The sequence below is a fragment of the Heptranchias perlo genome, chromosome 3 (assembly GCF_035084215.1).
Source record: "Heptranchias perlo isolate sHepPer1 chromosome 3, sHepPer1.hap1, whole genome shotgun sequence".
Lineage (NCBI taxonomy): Eukaryota > Metazoa > Chordata > Chondrichthyes > Hexanchiformes > Hexanchidae > Heptranchias > Heptranchias perlo.
In genome coordinates this window covers 115107040-115123414 of record NC_090327.1, presented here as the reverse complement: position 1 = coordinate 115123414, position 16375 = coordinate 115107040, and positions in this window count along the sequence as shown.

Genomic DNA, 16375 nt, shown 5'->3' with positions numbered 1-16375 from the left:
CTGGTATCATTCTAGTAAATCTCCTCTGCACTCTCTCCAAGGCCTTGACATCCTTCCTAAAGTGTGGTGCCCAGAATTGGACACAATATTCCAGCTGAGGCCTAAACAGTGATGTAGAGAGGTTTAGCATAACTTCCTTCCTTTTGTACTCCATGTGGCTATTAATAAAGCCGAGGACTCTGTATGCTCATTTTTTAAAACAGCCTTATCAATTTGTCCTGCCACCTTCAAAGATTTGTGAATGTCAACCCCCAGATATCTCTGTTCCTGCACCCTCTTTAAAATTTTATCATTTAGTTTATATTGCCTCTCCTCATTCTTCCTTCCAAAATGTATCACTTTACACATATCATAGTATCATATTAGTTGCAGCACAGGAGGCGGCCAGTCGGCACATCCTGCTTGTGCTCTTTGAAAGAGCTATCCAATTAGACCCACTCCCCTGTTGTTTCCAGATAGCCCTGTAAATGTTTTTCCTTCACGTATTTATCCAATTCCCTTTTGAAAGTCATTCTTGAATCTGCTTCCACCCTTTCAGGCAGTGCATTCCAGATCATAACAACTATCTGCATAAAAAAATGTTTCTTCATGTTGTCTCTGGTTCTTTTGCCAATTGCCTTAAATCTGTGTCCTCTGGTTACCAACTGTTCTGCCACTAGAAACAATTTCTCCTTATTTATTCTATGAAAACCATTCATGATTTTGAACACCTCTATCAAATCTCCTCTTAACCTTCTCGGTTCGAAGGAAAACAACCCCAGCTTCTCCAATCTCTCCACATAACTGAAGTCCCTCATCCCTGGTATCATTCTAGTAAATCTTTTCTGTAGCCTGTCTAAGGCCATGACATCCTTCCAGAAGTGAACAGAATACTCCGGGTGAGGCCTAACCAATGTTTTAGAAAGGTTCAGCATAACTTCCTTGCTTTTGTACTCGATGCCTCTATTAATAAAGCCCAGGATCCCATATGCTTTTTTTAAACAGCCTTCTCAACTTGTCCTGCCACCTTCAAAGATTTGTGCACATATATACCCCCAGGTCTCTCGGTTCCTGTGTCCCCTTTAAAATTATACCATTTAGTTTATATTGCCTCTCCTCATTCTTCCTACCAAAATGTATCACTTCATACTTCTTGGCGTTAAATTTCATCTGCCTTGTGTCTGCCCATTTCACCAGTCTGTTTATGGCATCCTGAAGTCTGTTACTATCCTCCACGTTGTTTACTGCATTCCTGAGTTTCATGTCATCTGCAAACTTTGAAATTAGTCTCATTCCCCTGTTCTTTCCCATTGTCCTGCGAATGCTTTCCCTTCAAGTATTTATCCACTTCCATTTTGAAAGTTACTATTGAATCTGCTTCCACCACCCTTTCAGGCAGTGCGTTCCAGATCATAACAACTCGGTGTGTAAAGATATGTTTCCTCAAGTCACCTCTGGCTCTTTTGCCGACCACCTTAAATCTGTGTCCTCTGGTTACCGACCCTTCGGCCACTAGAAACAATTTCTCCTTATTTACTCTATCTAAACCAGTCATGATTCTGAACACCTCTACCAAATCATCCCATAACCTTCTCTGTTCTAAGGAGAACAACCCCAGCTTCTCCAGTCTCTCCGCATAACTGAAGTCTCTCATCCCTGGTACCATTCTAGTAAATCTCTCCTGCACCCTCTCTAAGGCCTTGACATCTTTGCTAAAGTGTGGTGCCCAGAATTGAACACAATACTCCCGCTGTGGCCTAACAAGCATTTTATAACTTCCTTGCACTCTATGCCTCTATTAATAAAACCCAGGCCCATATGTTTTTTTTAAAAACAGCTTTCTGAACTCGTCCTGCCACCTTCAAAAATGTGTTTACATGCACCCCCAGGTCTCTCTGTTCCTGCACTCCCTTTAAAATTGTACCATTTAGTTTATATTGCTTCTCCTCATTCTTCCTACCAAAATGTATCACTTCACACTTCTCTGCATTAAATTTCATCTGCCATGTGTCTGTCCATTTTACCAGTCTGTCTATGTCCTCCTGAAGTCTGTTACTATCCTCCACATTGTTTACTACATTTCTGAATTTCATGTCATCTGCAGACTTTGAAATTATACCTTCTATATCCAAGTCCAGGTCATTAATATATATCAAAAAGAGCAGTGGTCCTAATACTGACCCCTGGGGAACACCACTGAAAACTTCCCTTCAGTCTAAAAAACAAACAGCCATTCACCACTACTCTCTGCTTTCTGTCCTTTAGCCAATTTTGTATCCATGCTGCCACTGTCCCTTTAATCCCATGGGCTTTAATTTTGCTAACAGGTTTTGGGTGCATGTTGAGGGGGCGTGGCCACCTAGGCTCCTCCGGAAATTCTGACAGAAATGCCATCAATGCGGCCCGCAGTACATATCCTAGGGGGATCGAATGCTGTTACAATATGGGGCCACCAGCGAGGGAGCTGCAAACCACTACCTGGATACCTGTGTAATGTCCAGCCAGATTGTCCTGTGGCCAGTACGTCTGTAGGGTCTGCCCCAAATATAGTAATGATCCTGTTCCTGAGATTTGGGAGAGGATCAAGGCAGAGACAGAGCAGCGGATTGAAGTTCTCCGCCCTGCATTTCCAGCAATGCTACAGCCATTTCTGTGCTAAATTCTTTCCTTAAACGATCATAAATCTCTGCACTTTAGCAAAATAATTATAATCAGAGCAAAATATACCCTCTGGTGTTAAGATTTAGGTGCCGATTTTAACTGGAAAGGAAAATCAGGCCTAGTATACGCCCGGCCAGAACAGTTAAAATCAACCCCTCAAACTAGCAGGAGCACACAAAACCCTTCACTATCAGAAGCTTGGGAGCCCTCCAGATCACGTCCCATTGGCTCCCATTGTACACAATTCCAATCTATCAAATTACTTCTCATTCACTCGCAACGTGTTGAATGTCAATGTACTGAACTAGTTCTCTTTTGCTCCCAATATAGAGGATATGGATTGAGAAGTGAACTGATTGGAAATGTACAGGAAATGATGCATTGTATTGAATCATAATGCACAAAATCACTGCCCATTCATTCCTACTCGCTTCCTACTGCTGAGTCTGTTTGCTCGGTGAATATTTGAATTGAGTCTATTCCTGGAGTATTATTTTAATTTTTAAGTTGTATCTATGCTATTATTTGCATTTATAAAGGTTGTGCTCAGAGTGTTCCTTCACTCTGTTGCAGATTCCTACTGTAAAATATCATTGCACCCTATACGGCGGGCGAATTAAACCTTTTACTCAGATTACACACCAACAGCAAGAACTTGCATTTATATAGCGCCCTAAACATCCCAAGGCACTTCTTGGGAGCATTAGCAGACAAATTTTGACACGGAGCCACAGAGATATTAGTATAGATGACCAAAAGCTTGGTCAAAGAGGTAGATTTAAAAGGAGTGACTTAAAGTGCTTAGGGCCTAGGCAGCTGAAGGCATGACTGCCAATAGTGGAGCAATGAAAATCAGGGATGCACAAAAGGCCAGAATTGAAGGAGTGCAGAGATCTCGGGGGGGTCATAGGGCTGGAAGAAGTTACAGAGATAAGGAGGGGTGAGGCCATGGGGGGAGTTTGAACACAGGGATGAGAATGTTTTAAAATCGAGGCATTGTCAGACCGAGAGCCAATGTAGGTCAGCGAGCACAGGGGTGATGGGAGATCGGGTTGAGAGCAAGTTACGATATGGACAACAGAGTTTTGGATGAGATCAAGTTTACAGAGGGTGGAAGGTGGGAGGCCGGCCAGGAGAGCATTAGAGTAGTTGAGTCTGGAGATAACAAAAGACACGGATGAGGGTTTCAGCAACAGATATGCTGAGGCAGGGCCAGAGACAGGCATTATTATGGAGGTGGAAGAAGGTGGTCTTGGTGAAGGAGAGGATATGGGGTTGGAAGCTCAGCTCAGGTTCAAATAGGATGCCAAGGTTGTGAATAGTCTGGTTCAGCCTCAGACAGTGGCCAAGGAGGAGGATGGAGTTAGTGGCTGGGGAAAAAGGTTTGTGGCAGGGACCAAAGACAATTGATGCAGTCTTCCCAATATTTAATAGGAAAAAATTTCTGCTCATCCAACACTGGATGTCGGACAAGCAGTGTGACAAATCAGAGGCCATGGAGGGGTCGAGAGAGGTGGTGACGAGGTAGATCTGGGTGTCCTCAGCGTACTTGTGTTTTTGGATGATGTCACTGAGGGACAGGAAGGATGTAGTTGAGAAATAGGAAGGGGCCACAGTTAGATCCTTGGAGGACTCCAGAGGTAACAGTGCAGGAGCAAGAAGATAAGCCATTGCAGGAGATTCTCTGGCTATGACTTGATAGATAGGAATGCGAGAGCAATCCTGCCCAGCTGGACAACGGAGTAGAGGCATTGGAAGAGGATGTGTCACACCAGTATGACATAGACTTACAGTAATGAATTACATTAAATATGTTATGTTAAATATTACTCTTGTAATTTATGATTGTAGTTTCAAAATAACTATATCCTGGAGCAAACAACACATTTTTGCTCATCTACTGGCTTGGCTTCAATGTTTTGCTGCATAATATGACCATCAATTAAGAATTAAACAGAATGGAACAAAGTTAATGCATATAATACACAAACTCCAAAATAGATCTTGAAAGGAGTTAGTTAACAAGGGAGATGCTGTGTGTGTGATGATATGGAGAACCTCATAATCTTTGGAATCTAAATATTCTGAAGATGTGTCTTTACTGGATAACTTTTCCATTAAACATAGACCCAATTCCTTTTTTCAAAGCCAGCGTTATTAGCAATTTCACTGGTCTGCTTGTACTCATTGTGATTCATACTACCCAAGGGAATTGAGAGATAGAAGCTTGAAAAATCAATTTAAAAATATAATCAAAGAAACTTAGTGGTGGGAGTAAATATATGTGAAAGGGAATCTAATGGAGATTTACTTGTATTAACATCAATTTCTCAAGTGCAGCTCGGTGTACAGCCAAACCACAGCAATTCTATTTATTGCAATTTTCTTGTATAATTTTTCTCTTTGTAATGGTCCTAATCACAAATGAGTTTTGGGAAGATAGGAACAGGAGTGGGCCATTTAGCCCCTCAAGCCTATTCCGTCATTCAATGAGGTCATGGCTGATCTGTGACCCCATATCCCTTAATACCTTTGGTTAATAAAAATCTATCAATCTCAGATTTAAAATTAACAATTGAGCTAGCATCAACTGCCGTTTGCAGAAGAGGTTCCAAACTTCTAACACTTTTTGCATGTAAAAGTGTTTGCTAACTTTACTCCTAAAAGTCCTGGCTCTAATTTTTAGGCTATGCCCCCTAGTCCTAGACTCCACAACCAGTGGGAATAGTTTCTCTCTATCTAACCTATCAGTTCCGCTTAATATCTTGAAAACTTCGATCAAATCACCCCTTAATCATGTAAATTCCAGGGAATACAACCCTAGTTTGTGTAATCAAAAGCAAAATACTGCGGATGCTGGAAATCTGGCCACGGCCTCCAACCTCATAGTCCCCCAATCCCGTACAGCCCACTTCTACTTCCTTCCCAAGATCCACAAACAGGACTGCCCTGGGAGACCCATTGTTTCAGCCTGTTCTTGCCCCACAGAATTTATTTCCTCCTTATCGAGACTATTTTTTCCTCACCTCGTCCAGTCTCTTCCGACCTACATCCACTACTCTTCTGGCCCTAACCGTCTCCCTTTCACAATGGACAGCCAATCCATCTACACCTCCCTCCCCCACCAGGACAGCCTGTGGGTCCTCCACTTCTTCCTTGAAGAGAGGCCCAACCAGTCCCCATCCACCACCACCTGGCTGAACTTGTTCTTATGTTGAACAACTTCTCCTTTGACTCCACTCACTTCCTCCAGATAAAAGGTGTCGCTTTGGGAACTCGTATGGGTCCCAGCTATGCCTGCCTTTTTGTGGGATACGTGGAACATTCTTTGTTCCCGTCCTACTCAGGTCCCCTCCCTCACCTCTTTTTCCGGTACATTGATGACTGTTTCGGTGCCGCTTCCTGCTCTCGCCCTGAACTGGAAAATTTCATCAACTTTGCTTTCAATTTCCACCCTTCCCTCACCTTCGCATGGTCCACCTCTGACTCTTCCCTTCCTCGACTTCTCCATCTCCATTTCTGGGGATAGGCTGTCAACCAATATCTATTATAGGCCCACCGACTGCCACAGCTATCTTGATTACACTTCCTCCCACCCCGCTTCCTGTAAGGACTCAATTCCCTTCTCTCAGTTTCTCCGTCGCATCTGTTCTGACAATGCCACCTTCCACACCAGTGCTTCCGACATGTCTTCCTTTTCCTTCAACCGAGGATTCCCCTCCACTGTAGTTGACAGGACCCTCGACCTTGTCTGTCCTATTTCCCACACTTCTGCCCTCACCCCTTCTGCTCCCTCCCAGAATCATGATAGGGTCCCCCTTGTCCTCACCTTCCACCCCACCAGCCTCCACATTCAATGTGTCATCCTCCGCCATTTCCGTCACCTCCTGCGCGATCCCACCACCAAACACACATTTCCCCTCCCCTCCCCTTTCAGCATTCCGAAGGGACCGCTCCCTCCGCGACACCCTGGTCCACTCTTCCATCACCCCCAACACCTGCCCTCCTCCCCAGGGCACCTTCCCGTGTGAGCGCAGGAGATGCAACATCTGCCCTTTCACCACCTCCCTTCCCATCGTCCAGGGCCCCAAACACTCCTTCCAGGTGAAACAGCGGTTTACTTGTACTTCTTTCAATTTAGTATATTGTATTCGCTGCTCACAATGCGGTCTCCTCTACACTGGGGAGAGCAAACGCAGATTGGGTGATCGTTTGCTGAACACCTCTGCTCGGTTCACAAGCGTGACCCAGAGCTGCCGGTCACTTGCCATTTTAATTCCCTGTCCCACTCCCACTTCGACCTCGGCCTCTTACACTGATCCAATAAAGCTCAACGGAAGCTTGAGGAACAGCACCTCATCTTTCGTTTAGGCACTTTACAACCTTCCAGTCTCAACATTGATTTCAATAACTTCAGATCATAACCACTGCTCCCATTTTTATTTTGTTTGTTGGATTGCAGCTGCTGGTTATGGTCCTACTGTTGCCAATTACAACTCCTCTAGGCCGATCTTTTGTTTCTTAATGTGTCCCATTACCACCCTCCTTGCCTTGCACCATCATCCCTATTGTCATTTAAAAACTCTTGCCTTCTACCCTATCACAGACCTTCCCTTTTGTTCTTTCCTCCCCACTCCTCCCTCCACCCCCCCACCACCCCAACTTTCTCTGGCTCTGCCTAAAAACGTTAATTCTTTAACATCTTCCAGGTCTGACGAAAGGTCTTCGACCTGAAACGTTAACTCTGTTTCTTTCTCCACAGATGCTGCCTCACTTGCTGAGCTTTTCCAGCATTATCCTAGTTTGTGTAATCTTTCCTCGTAATTTAGCCCTTGGAGTCCAGGTATCATTCTAGTAAATCGATGCTGCACTTCCTCCAAGGCCAATATATCCTTCCTAAGGTGTGGTGCCCAGAACGGAACACAGTGCTCCAGGTGTGGTCTAACCAGGATTTTGTATAGCCTTAGCACAACTTCTACCCCCTTGTATTCTAGTCCTCTAGATATAAAGACCAGCAGTCCATTAGCCTTTTTAATTACTTTCTGTACCATTTTAATGATCTATGTACATGGACCCCTAAGTCTCTTTAGACCTCCACTGTTTTGAGCTTTTAACCATTTAGAAAGTACTCTGATCTATCCTTTTTTAGGTCCAAAATGGAGGACCTCATGCTTACATTGTAATCCATTTGCCACAGTTTTGCCCATTCACTTAATCTATTAATATCTCTCTTTAATTTTATTCTATCTACACTGCTTACAATGTTGCCTTTGTTTGGGTCATCGACAAACTTGGATACGTGGCTCTCTATCCCATCATCTAAGTCATTAATAAATACACTGAATAGTTGAGGCCATAACACAGATCCCTGTGGGACACCGCTAGTCACATCCTGCCAATTTGAGTACCTGCTCATTATCCCGACTCTCTGTCTCCTGCCGCTCAATAACCAGATCAATAATTTACCCTCGATTCCATGAGTTTCAACTTTAACCAAGTCTCTTATGAGGGACTTTATCAACTGCCTTCGGAAGTCCATATAAATAAAATCCATAGATGTTCCTCTGTCCACTACTTCAAAAAAAATTCAATCAGGTTCGTCAGGAATGACCTACCCTTTACAAATCCACGCTGGCTCTCTCTGATCAGTTGAAAATTTTCGAGTCACTCTATCCTTAATTATAGACTCTAGGCTTTATCTGAAAGCACCTATAATTACAGTAAAAATAATACATATGCAAACAGGAATGAACATTCCTCCCTTATTAAACTATTTGTTACAAAGGACGTTGTTTATAATGATATTCAGTTAGTTTTTTTTTATTCGTTCCTGGGATGTGGGGGTCGCTGGCAAGGCCAGCATTTATTGCCCATCCCTAATTGCCCTTGAGAAGGTGGTGGTGAGCCGCCTTCTTGAACCGCTGCAGTCCGTGTGGTGAAGGTTCTCCCACAGTGCTGTTAGGAAGGGAGTTCCAGGATTTTGACCCAGTGACGATGAAGGAACGGCGATATATTTCCAAATTGGGATGGTGTGTAACTTGGAGGGGAATGTGCAGGTGGTGTTGTTCCCATGTGCCTGCTGCCCGTCCTTCTAGGTGGTAGAGGTCGTGGGTTTGGGAGGTGCTGTCGAAGAAGCCTTGGCAAGTTGCTGCATTGCATCCTGTGGATGGTACACACTGCAGCCACTGTGCGCCGGTGGTGAAGGGAGTGAATGTTTAGGGTGGTGGATGGGGTGCCAATCAAGCGGGCTGCTTTGTCCTGGATGACGTTGAGTTTCTGGAGTGTTGCTGGAGCTGCACTCATTCAGGCAAGTGGAGAGTATTCCATCACACTCTTGACTTGTGCCTTGTAGATGGTGGAAAGTCTTTGGGGAGTCAGGGGGTGAATCACTCGCCACACAATACCCAGCCTCTGACCTGCTCTTGTAGCCACAGTATTTATATGGCTGGTCCAGTTAAGTTTCTGGTCAATGGTGACCTGCAGGATATTGATGGTGGGGGATTCGGCGATGGTAATGCTGTTGAATGTCAAGGGGAGGTGGTTAGACTCTCTCTTGTTGGAGATGGTCATTGCCTGGCATTTGTTTGGCGTGAATGCTACTTGCCACTTATCAGCCCAAGCCTCGATGATGTCCAGGTCTTGCTGCTTGCGGGCGCAGACTGCTTCATTATCTGAGGGGTTGCAAATGGAACTGAATTTTCAGAGCGCTGAGAACAGGTGAGAGGATCGGATCGGAGCAGAGGGAGCATCGCATAAAAAGGCGGGATTTCAGAGCGCTGAGAACAGCTGAGAGGAGCGGATCGGAGCGGAGGGAGCTGCGACGGAGTTCGAAGTGACGTCAGGAATCAGAAAGGGACGCGAAACAGGGGAGGCACCTGATTGGTGAGTAGGTTCAGGTGAGTATTTCTACTTATCTACAGCAACTAAAGTAAAAAGAAAGGTAAAGTCTGCAGGTCTTCTAGCAAGTAGCATTTTTTTTAGTGAATCATGGTTCCTAGTGTAGTTAACATTCTCTAAATTAAGAATAATTTAAAGGAGTAAACTCCTTAAAGGGAGTGGTAAGTAGTTTTTCTTTCCTTTTTTTTCTCTTGACATTGTAGTTGTTGTTAAGCTAACTTAAGGGTTAAGTCATGGCAGGAGATCCCAGAGCCGTGTCATGTTCCTCTTGTGGGATGTGGGAATTCAGGGATCCTTCCTGTGTCCCTGATTCCTTCACCTGCGGGAAGTGTGTCCAGCTGCAGCTACTGTTTGACCGCTTGATGGCTCTGGAGCTGTGGATGGACTCATTTTGGAGCATCCGCGATGCTGAGAAAGTCGTGGATAGTGAATGGGTGACCAACAGACAGAGGAACAGTAGGAAGGCAGTGGAGGGGTCCCCTGCGGTCATCTCCCTCCAAAACAGGTATACCGTTTTGGATACTGTTGGGGGAGATGGCTCACCAGGGGAAGGTGGCAGTGACCAGGTTCATGGCACCGTGGCTGGCTCTGCTGCACAGGAGGGCAGGAAAAAGAGTGGCAGAGCTATAGTGATAGGGGACTCGATTGTAAGGGGAATAGACAGGCGTTTCTGCGGACGCAACCGAGACTCCAGGATGGTATGTTGCCTCCATGGTGCAAGGGTCAGGGATGTCTCGGAGCGGCTGCAGGACATTCTGGAGGGGGAGGGTGAACAGCCAGTTGTCGTGGTGCATATAGGCACCAACGATATAGGTAAAAAACAGGATGAGGTCCTACAAGCTGAATTTAGGGAGTTAGGAGATAAACTAAAGAATAGGACCTCAAAGGTAGTAATCTTAGGATTGCTACCAGTGCCACGGGCTAGTCAGAGTAGGAATGACAGGATAGCTAGGATGAATACGTGGCTTGAGAAATGGTGCAAGAGGGAGGGATTCAAATTCCTGGGCCATTGGAACCGGTTCTGGGGGAGGTGGGACCAGTACAAATTGGACGGTCTGCATCTGGGCAGGACTGGAACCAATGTCCTAGGGGGAGTGTTTGCTAGTGCTGTTGGGGAGGGTTTAAACTAATGTGGCAGGGGGATGGGAACCGATGCAGGAAGTCAGTGGGAAGTAAAGTGGTGACAGAAACAAAAGGCAGTAAGGGAGAGTGTACAGAACATGAACAGACAGATGGTCTGAGAAAGCAGGGCAAAGACCAAGGGAAGTCCAGATTAAACTGCATTTATTTCAATGCAAGAAGTCTGATGGGCAAGGCAGATGAACTCAGGGCATGGATGGGTACATGGGACTGGGATGTTATAGCTATTACTGAAACATGGCTAAGGGAGGGGCAGGACTGGCAGCTCAATGTTCCAGGGTACAGATGCTATAGGAAAGATAGAGCAGGAGGTAAGAGAGGAGGGGGAGTTGCATTCTTGATAGGGAGAACATCACGGCAGTAGTGAGAGGGGATATATCCGAGGGTTCGCCCACTGAGTCTATATGGGTAGAACTGAAAAATAAGAAGGGAGAGATCACTTTGATAGGATTGTACTACAGACCCCCAAATAGTCAATGGGAAATTGAGGAGCAAATATGTAAGGAGATTACAGACAGCTGCAAGAAAAATAGGGTGATAACAGTAGGGGACGTTAACTTTCCCAACATTGACTGGGACAGCCATAGCATTAGGGGCTTGGATGGAGAGAAATTTGTTGAGTGTATTCAGGAGGAATTTCTCATTCAGTATGTGGATGGCCCGACTAGAGAGGGGGCAAAACTTGACCTCCTCTTGGGAAATAAGGAAGGGCAGGTGACAGAAGTGTTAGTGAGGGATCACTTTGAGACCAGTGATCATAATTCCATTAGTTTTAAGATAGCTATGGAGAAGGATAGGTCTGGCCCAAAAGTTAAAATTCTAAATTGGGGAAAGGCCAATTTTGATGGTATTGGACAGGAACTTTCAGAAGTTGATTGGGAGAGTCTGTTGGCAGGCAAAGGGACGTCTGGTAAGTGGGAGGCTTTCAAAAGTGTGTTAACCAGGGTTCAGGGTAAGCACATTCCTTATAAAGTGAAGGGCAAGGCTGGTAGAAGTAGGGAACCTTGGATGACTCGGGAGATTGAGGCCCTAGTCAAAAAGAAGAAGGAGGCATATGACATGCATAGACAGCTGGGATCAAGTGGATCCCTTGAAGAGTATAGAGATTGCCGGAGTAGAGTTAAGAGAGAAATCAGGAGGGCAAAAAGGGGACATGAGATTGCTTTGGCAGATAAGGCAAAGGAGAATCCAAAGAGCTTCTACAAATACATAAAGGGCAAAAGAGTAACTAGGGAGAGAGAGTAGGGCCTCTTAAGGATCAACAAGGTCATCTATGTGCGGAACCACAAGAGATGGGTGAGATCCTGAATGAATATTTCACATCGGTATTTACGGTTGAGAAAGGCATGGATGTTAGGGAACTTGGGGAAATAAATAGTGATGTCTTGAGGAGTGTACATATCACAGAGAGGGAGGTGCTGGAAGTCTTAACGCGCATCAAGGTAGATAAATCTCCGGGACCTGATGAAATGTATCCCAGGACGTTATGGGAGGTTAGGGAGGAAATTGCGGGTCCCCTAGCAGAGATATTGGAATCATCGACAGCTACGGGTGAGGTGCCTGAAGAATGGAGGGTAGCAAATGTTGTGCCTTTGTTTAAGAAGGGCGGCAGGGAAAAGCCTGGGAACTACAGACTGGTGAGCCTGACATCTGTAGTGGGTAAGTTGTTAGAGGGTATTCTGAGGGACAGGATCTACGGGCATTTGGAGAGGCAGGGACTGATTAGGAACAGTCAGCATGGTTTTGTGAGAGGAAAATCATGTCTCACGAATTTGATTGAGTTTTTTGAAGGGGTAACCAAAAAGATCGATGAGGGCTGTGCAGTAGACGTGGTCTACATGGACTTCAGCAAAGCCTTTGACAAGGTACTGCATGGTAGGTTGTTACATAAGGTTAAATCTCATGGGATCCAAGGTGAGGTAGCCAATTGGATATAAAATTGGCTTGACGACAGAAGACAGAGGGTGGTTGTAGAGGGTTGTTTTTCATACTGGAGGCCTGTGACCAGCGGTGTGCCTCAGGGATCGGTGCTGGGTCCGCTGTTATTTGTTATTTATATTAATGATTTGGATGAGAATTTAGGAGGCATGGTTAGTAAGTTTGCAGATGACACCAAGATTGGTGGCATTGTGGACAGTGAAGAAGGTTATCTCGGATTGCAACGGGACCTTGATAAATTGGGCCAGTGGGCCGATGAATGGCAGATGGAGTTTAATTTAGATAAACGTGAGGTGATGCATTTTGGTAGATCGAATCGGGCCAGGACCTACTCCGTTAATGGTAGGGCGTTGGGGAGAGTTATAGAACAAAGAGATCTAGGAATACAGGTTCATAGCTCCTTGAAAGTGGAGTCACAGGTGGATAGGGTAGTGAAGAAGGCATTCAGCATGCTTGGTTTCATTGGTCAGAACATTGAATACAGGAGTTGGGATGTCTTGTTGAAGTTGTACAGGACATTAGTAAGGCCACACTTGGAATACTGTGTACAGTTCTGGTCATCCTATTATAGAAAGGATATTATTAAACTAGAAAGAGTGCAGAAAAGATTTACTAGGATGCTACCGGGACTTGATGGTTTGACTTATAGGGAGAGGTTAGATCGAGTGGGACTTTTTTCCCCTGGAGAGTTGGAGGTTAAGGGGTGATCTTATAGAAGTCTATAAAATAATGAGGGGCATAGATAAGGTAGATAGTCAAAATCTTTTCCCAAAGGTAGGGGAGTCTATAACGAGGGGACATAGATTTAAGGTGAGAGGGGAGAGATACAAAAGGGTCCAGAGGGGCAATTTTTTCACTCAAAGGGTGGTGAGTGTCTGGAACGAGCTGCCAGAGGCAGTAGTAGAGGCGGGTACAATTTTGTCTTTTAAAAAGCATTTGGACAGTTACATGGGTAAGATGGGCATAAAGGGATATGGGCCAAGTGCAGGCAATTGGGACTAGCTTAGTGGTATAAACTGGGCGACATGGACATGTTGGGCCGAAGGGCCTGTTTCCATGTTGTAACTTCTATGATTCTATAATACTGTGCAATCATCAGTGAACATCCCCATTTCTGACCTTATGATGGAGGGAAGGTCATTGATGAAGCAGCTGAAGATGGTTGGGCCTAGGACACTGCCCTGAGGAACTCCTGCAGCAATGTCCTGGGGCTGAGATGAGTGGCCTCCAACAACCACTACCATCTTCCTTTGTGCTAGGTATGACTCCAGCCACTGGAGAGTTTTCCACGATTCCCATTGACTTCAATTTTACTAGGGCTCCTTGGTGCTACACTCGGTCAAATGCTACCCTGATGTCAAGGGCAGTTACTCTCACCTCACCTCTGGAATTCAGCTCTTTTGTCCATGTTTGGACCAAGGCTGTAATGAGGTCTGAAGCCGAGTGGTCCTGGCGGAACCCAAACTGAGCATCGGTGAGCAGGTTATTTTTGAGTAAGTGCTGCTAGATAGCACTGTCGACGAAACCTTCCATCACTTTGCTGATGATTGAGAGTGGACTGATGGGGCTGTAATTGGCTGGTTTTATTTGTTCTGCTTTTTGTGGACAGGACATAGGGACATAGGAATATAGGAACAGGAGTAGGCTATTCAGCCCCTCGAGCCTGCTCCGCCATTTGGTAAAATCATGGCTGATCTGTGATCTAACTCCTTTTACCTGCCTTTGGCCCATATCCCTTAATACCTTTGGTTGCCAAAAAACTATCTATCTCAGATTTAAATTTAGCAATTGAGCTGGTATCAATTGCCGTTTGCAGAAGAGAGTTCCAAACTTCTACCACCCTTTGTGTGTAGAAATGTTTTCTAATCTCACTCCTGAAAGGTCTGGCTCTAATTTTTAGACTGTGTCCCCTACTCCGAGAATCCCCAACCAGCGGAAATACCTGCGCAATTTTCCACATTGTCGGGTAGATGCCAGTTTTGTAGCTGTACTGGAACAGCTTTGCTGGAGGCGCGGTTCGTTCTGGAGCACAAGTCTTCAGCACTGCAGCCGGGATGTTGTCGGGGCCCATAGCCCTTGTTGTATCCAGTGCACTCAGCCATTTCTTGATAGCATGTGGAGTGAATCAAATTGGCTGAAGACTGGCTTCTGTGATTGTGGGGATATCGGGAGGAGGCCGAGATGGATCATCTACTCGGCACTTCTGGCTGAAGATGGCTGCAAACGCTTCAGCCTTGTCTTTTGCACTCACGTGCTGGACTCTGCCATCATTGAGAATGGGGATGTTTACAGAGCCTCCTCCTCCTGTTGGTTGTTTAACTGTCCACCACCATTCACGACTGGATGTGGCAGGACTGCAGAGCTTTGATCTGATCCGTTGGTTGTGGAATCGCTTAGCTCTGTCCATAGCATGTTGCTTCCACTGTTTAGCATGCATGTCGTCCTGAGTTGCAGCTTCACCAGGTTGGCACCTCATTTTTAGGTACGCCGGGTGCTGCTCCTGGCATGCTCATCTACACTCCTCATTGAACCAGGATTGATCCCCTGGCTTGTTGGTAATGGTAGAGTGAGGAATATGCCGGGCCATGAGGTTACAGATTGTGCTGGAATACAAATCTGCTGCTGCTGATGGCCCACAGTGCCTCATGGATGCCCAGTTTTGAGCTGCTAGATCTGTTCTGAATCTATCCCATTTAGCACGGTGGTAGTGCCACACAACACATTGGATGGTGTCCTCAGTGCGAAGACGGGACTTCGTCTCCACAAGAACTGTGCGGTGGTCACTCCTACCAATACTGTCATGGACAGATGCATCTGCGACTGGTAGATTGGTGAGGACGAGGTCAAGTAGGTTTTTCCCACGCGTTGGTTCGCTCACCACCTGTCGCAGGCCCAGTCTGGCAGCTATGTCCTTCAGGACTCGGCCAGCTCGGTCAGTCGTGGTGCTACCAAGCCACTCTTGGTGATGGACTTTGAAGTCCTCCACCCAGAGTACATTTTGTGCCATTGCTACCCTCAGTGTTTCCTCCAAGTGGTGTTCAACATGGAGGAGGACTGATTCATCAGCTGAGGGAGGGCGGTAGGTGGTAATCAGTGGGAGGTTTCGTGGCCCATGTTTGACCTGATTTCATAGGTTCCGGAGTCAATGTTGAGGACTCCCAAGGCCACTCCCTCCTGACTGTATATCACTGTACCACCACTTTACAAATGTAGATCTTTACTAAATGTAGTAAAGATCTACATTTAATTGAACATGTGGTGTGCTCAAAATAAAAAAACTGAAGATATTTTATGCTTTGATCATCAATGTGCAAATTAATCATGCATTATTGCCCCGCTTCCGTCACACACCTCAATCCTGATGTCATTGCCCCTCCTCCTTAAAAACCTCACCCTCAACCTTTCCATTTTCATTGACTGTTGCCCGACTTTCAAATTCCATATCCTCTTTAAGGTTCTCAAATGCCACCACCACGAAATTCACCGGCCGCCTCTCCCACCACTCTGCTCGAATCCCTTCAGACTGGTTCCTGCCTACACGGGTTCAGCCTGGTAAAATTCACAGTGACTGAGGGATGGCTTTCTTCCAACCTCTTCCATCTCGACTGAATGCATCCGTATGGAGTTCTTAGAGTGCTCTGTCTGACCTGACCTGAGCCCACCCATATTTGCAGGTTCAGGTCATTTAAATCAACCCGATGTTCCCCAGGAGCAAGCCCACTGCCTTGGCATGGCCTTGTGTCTGGGAACAGGAGCAGAA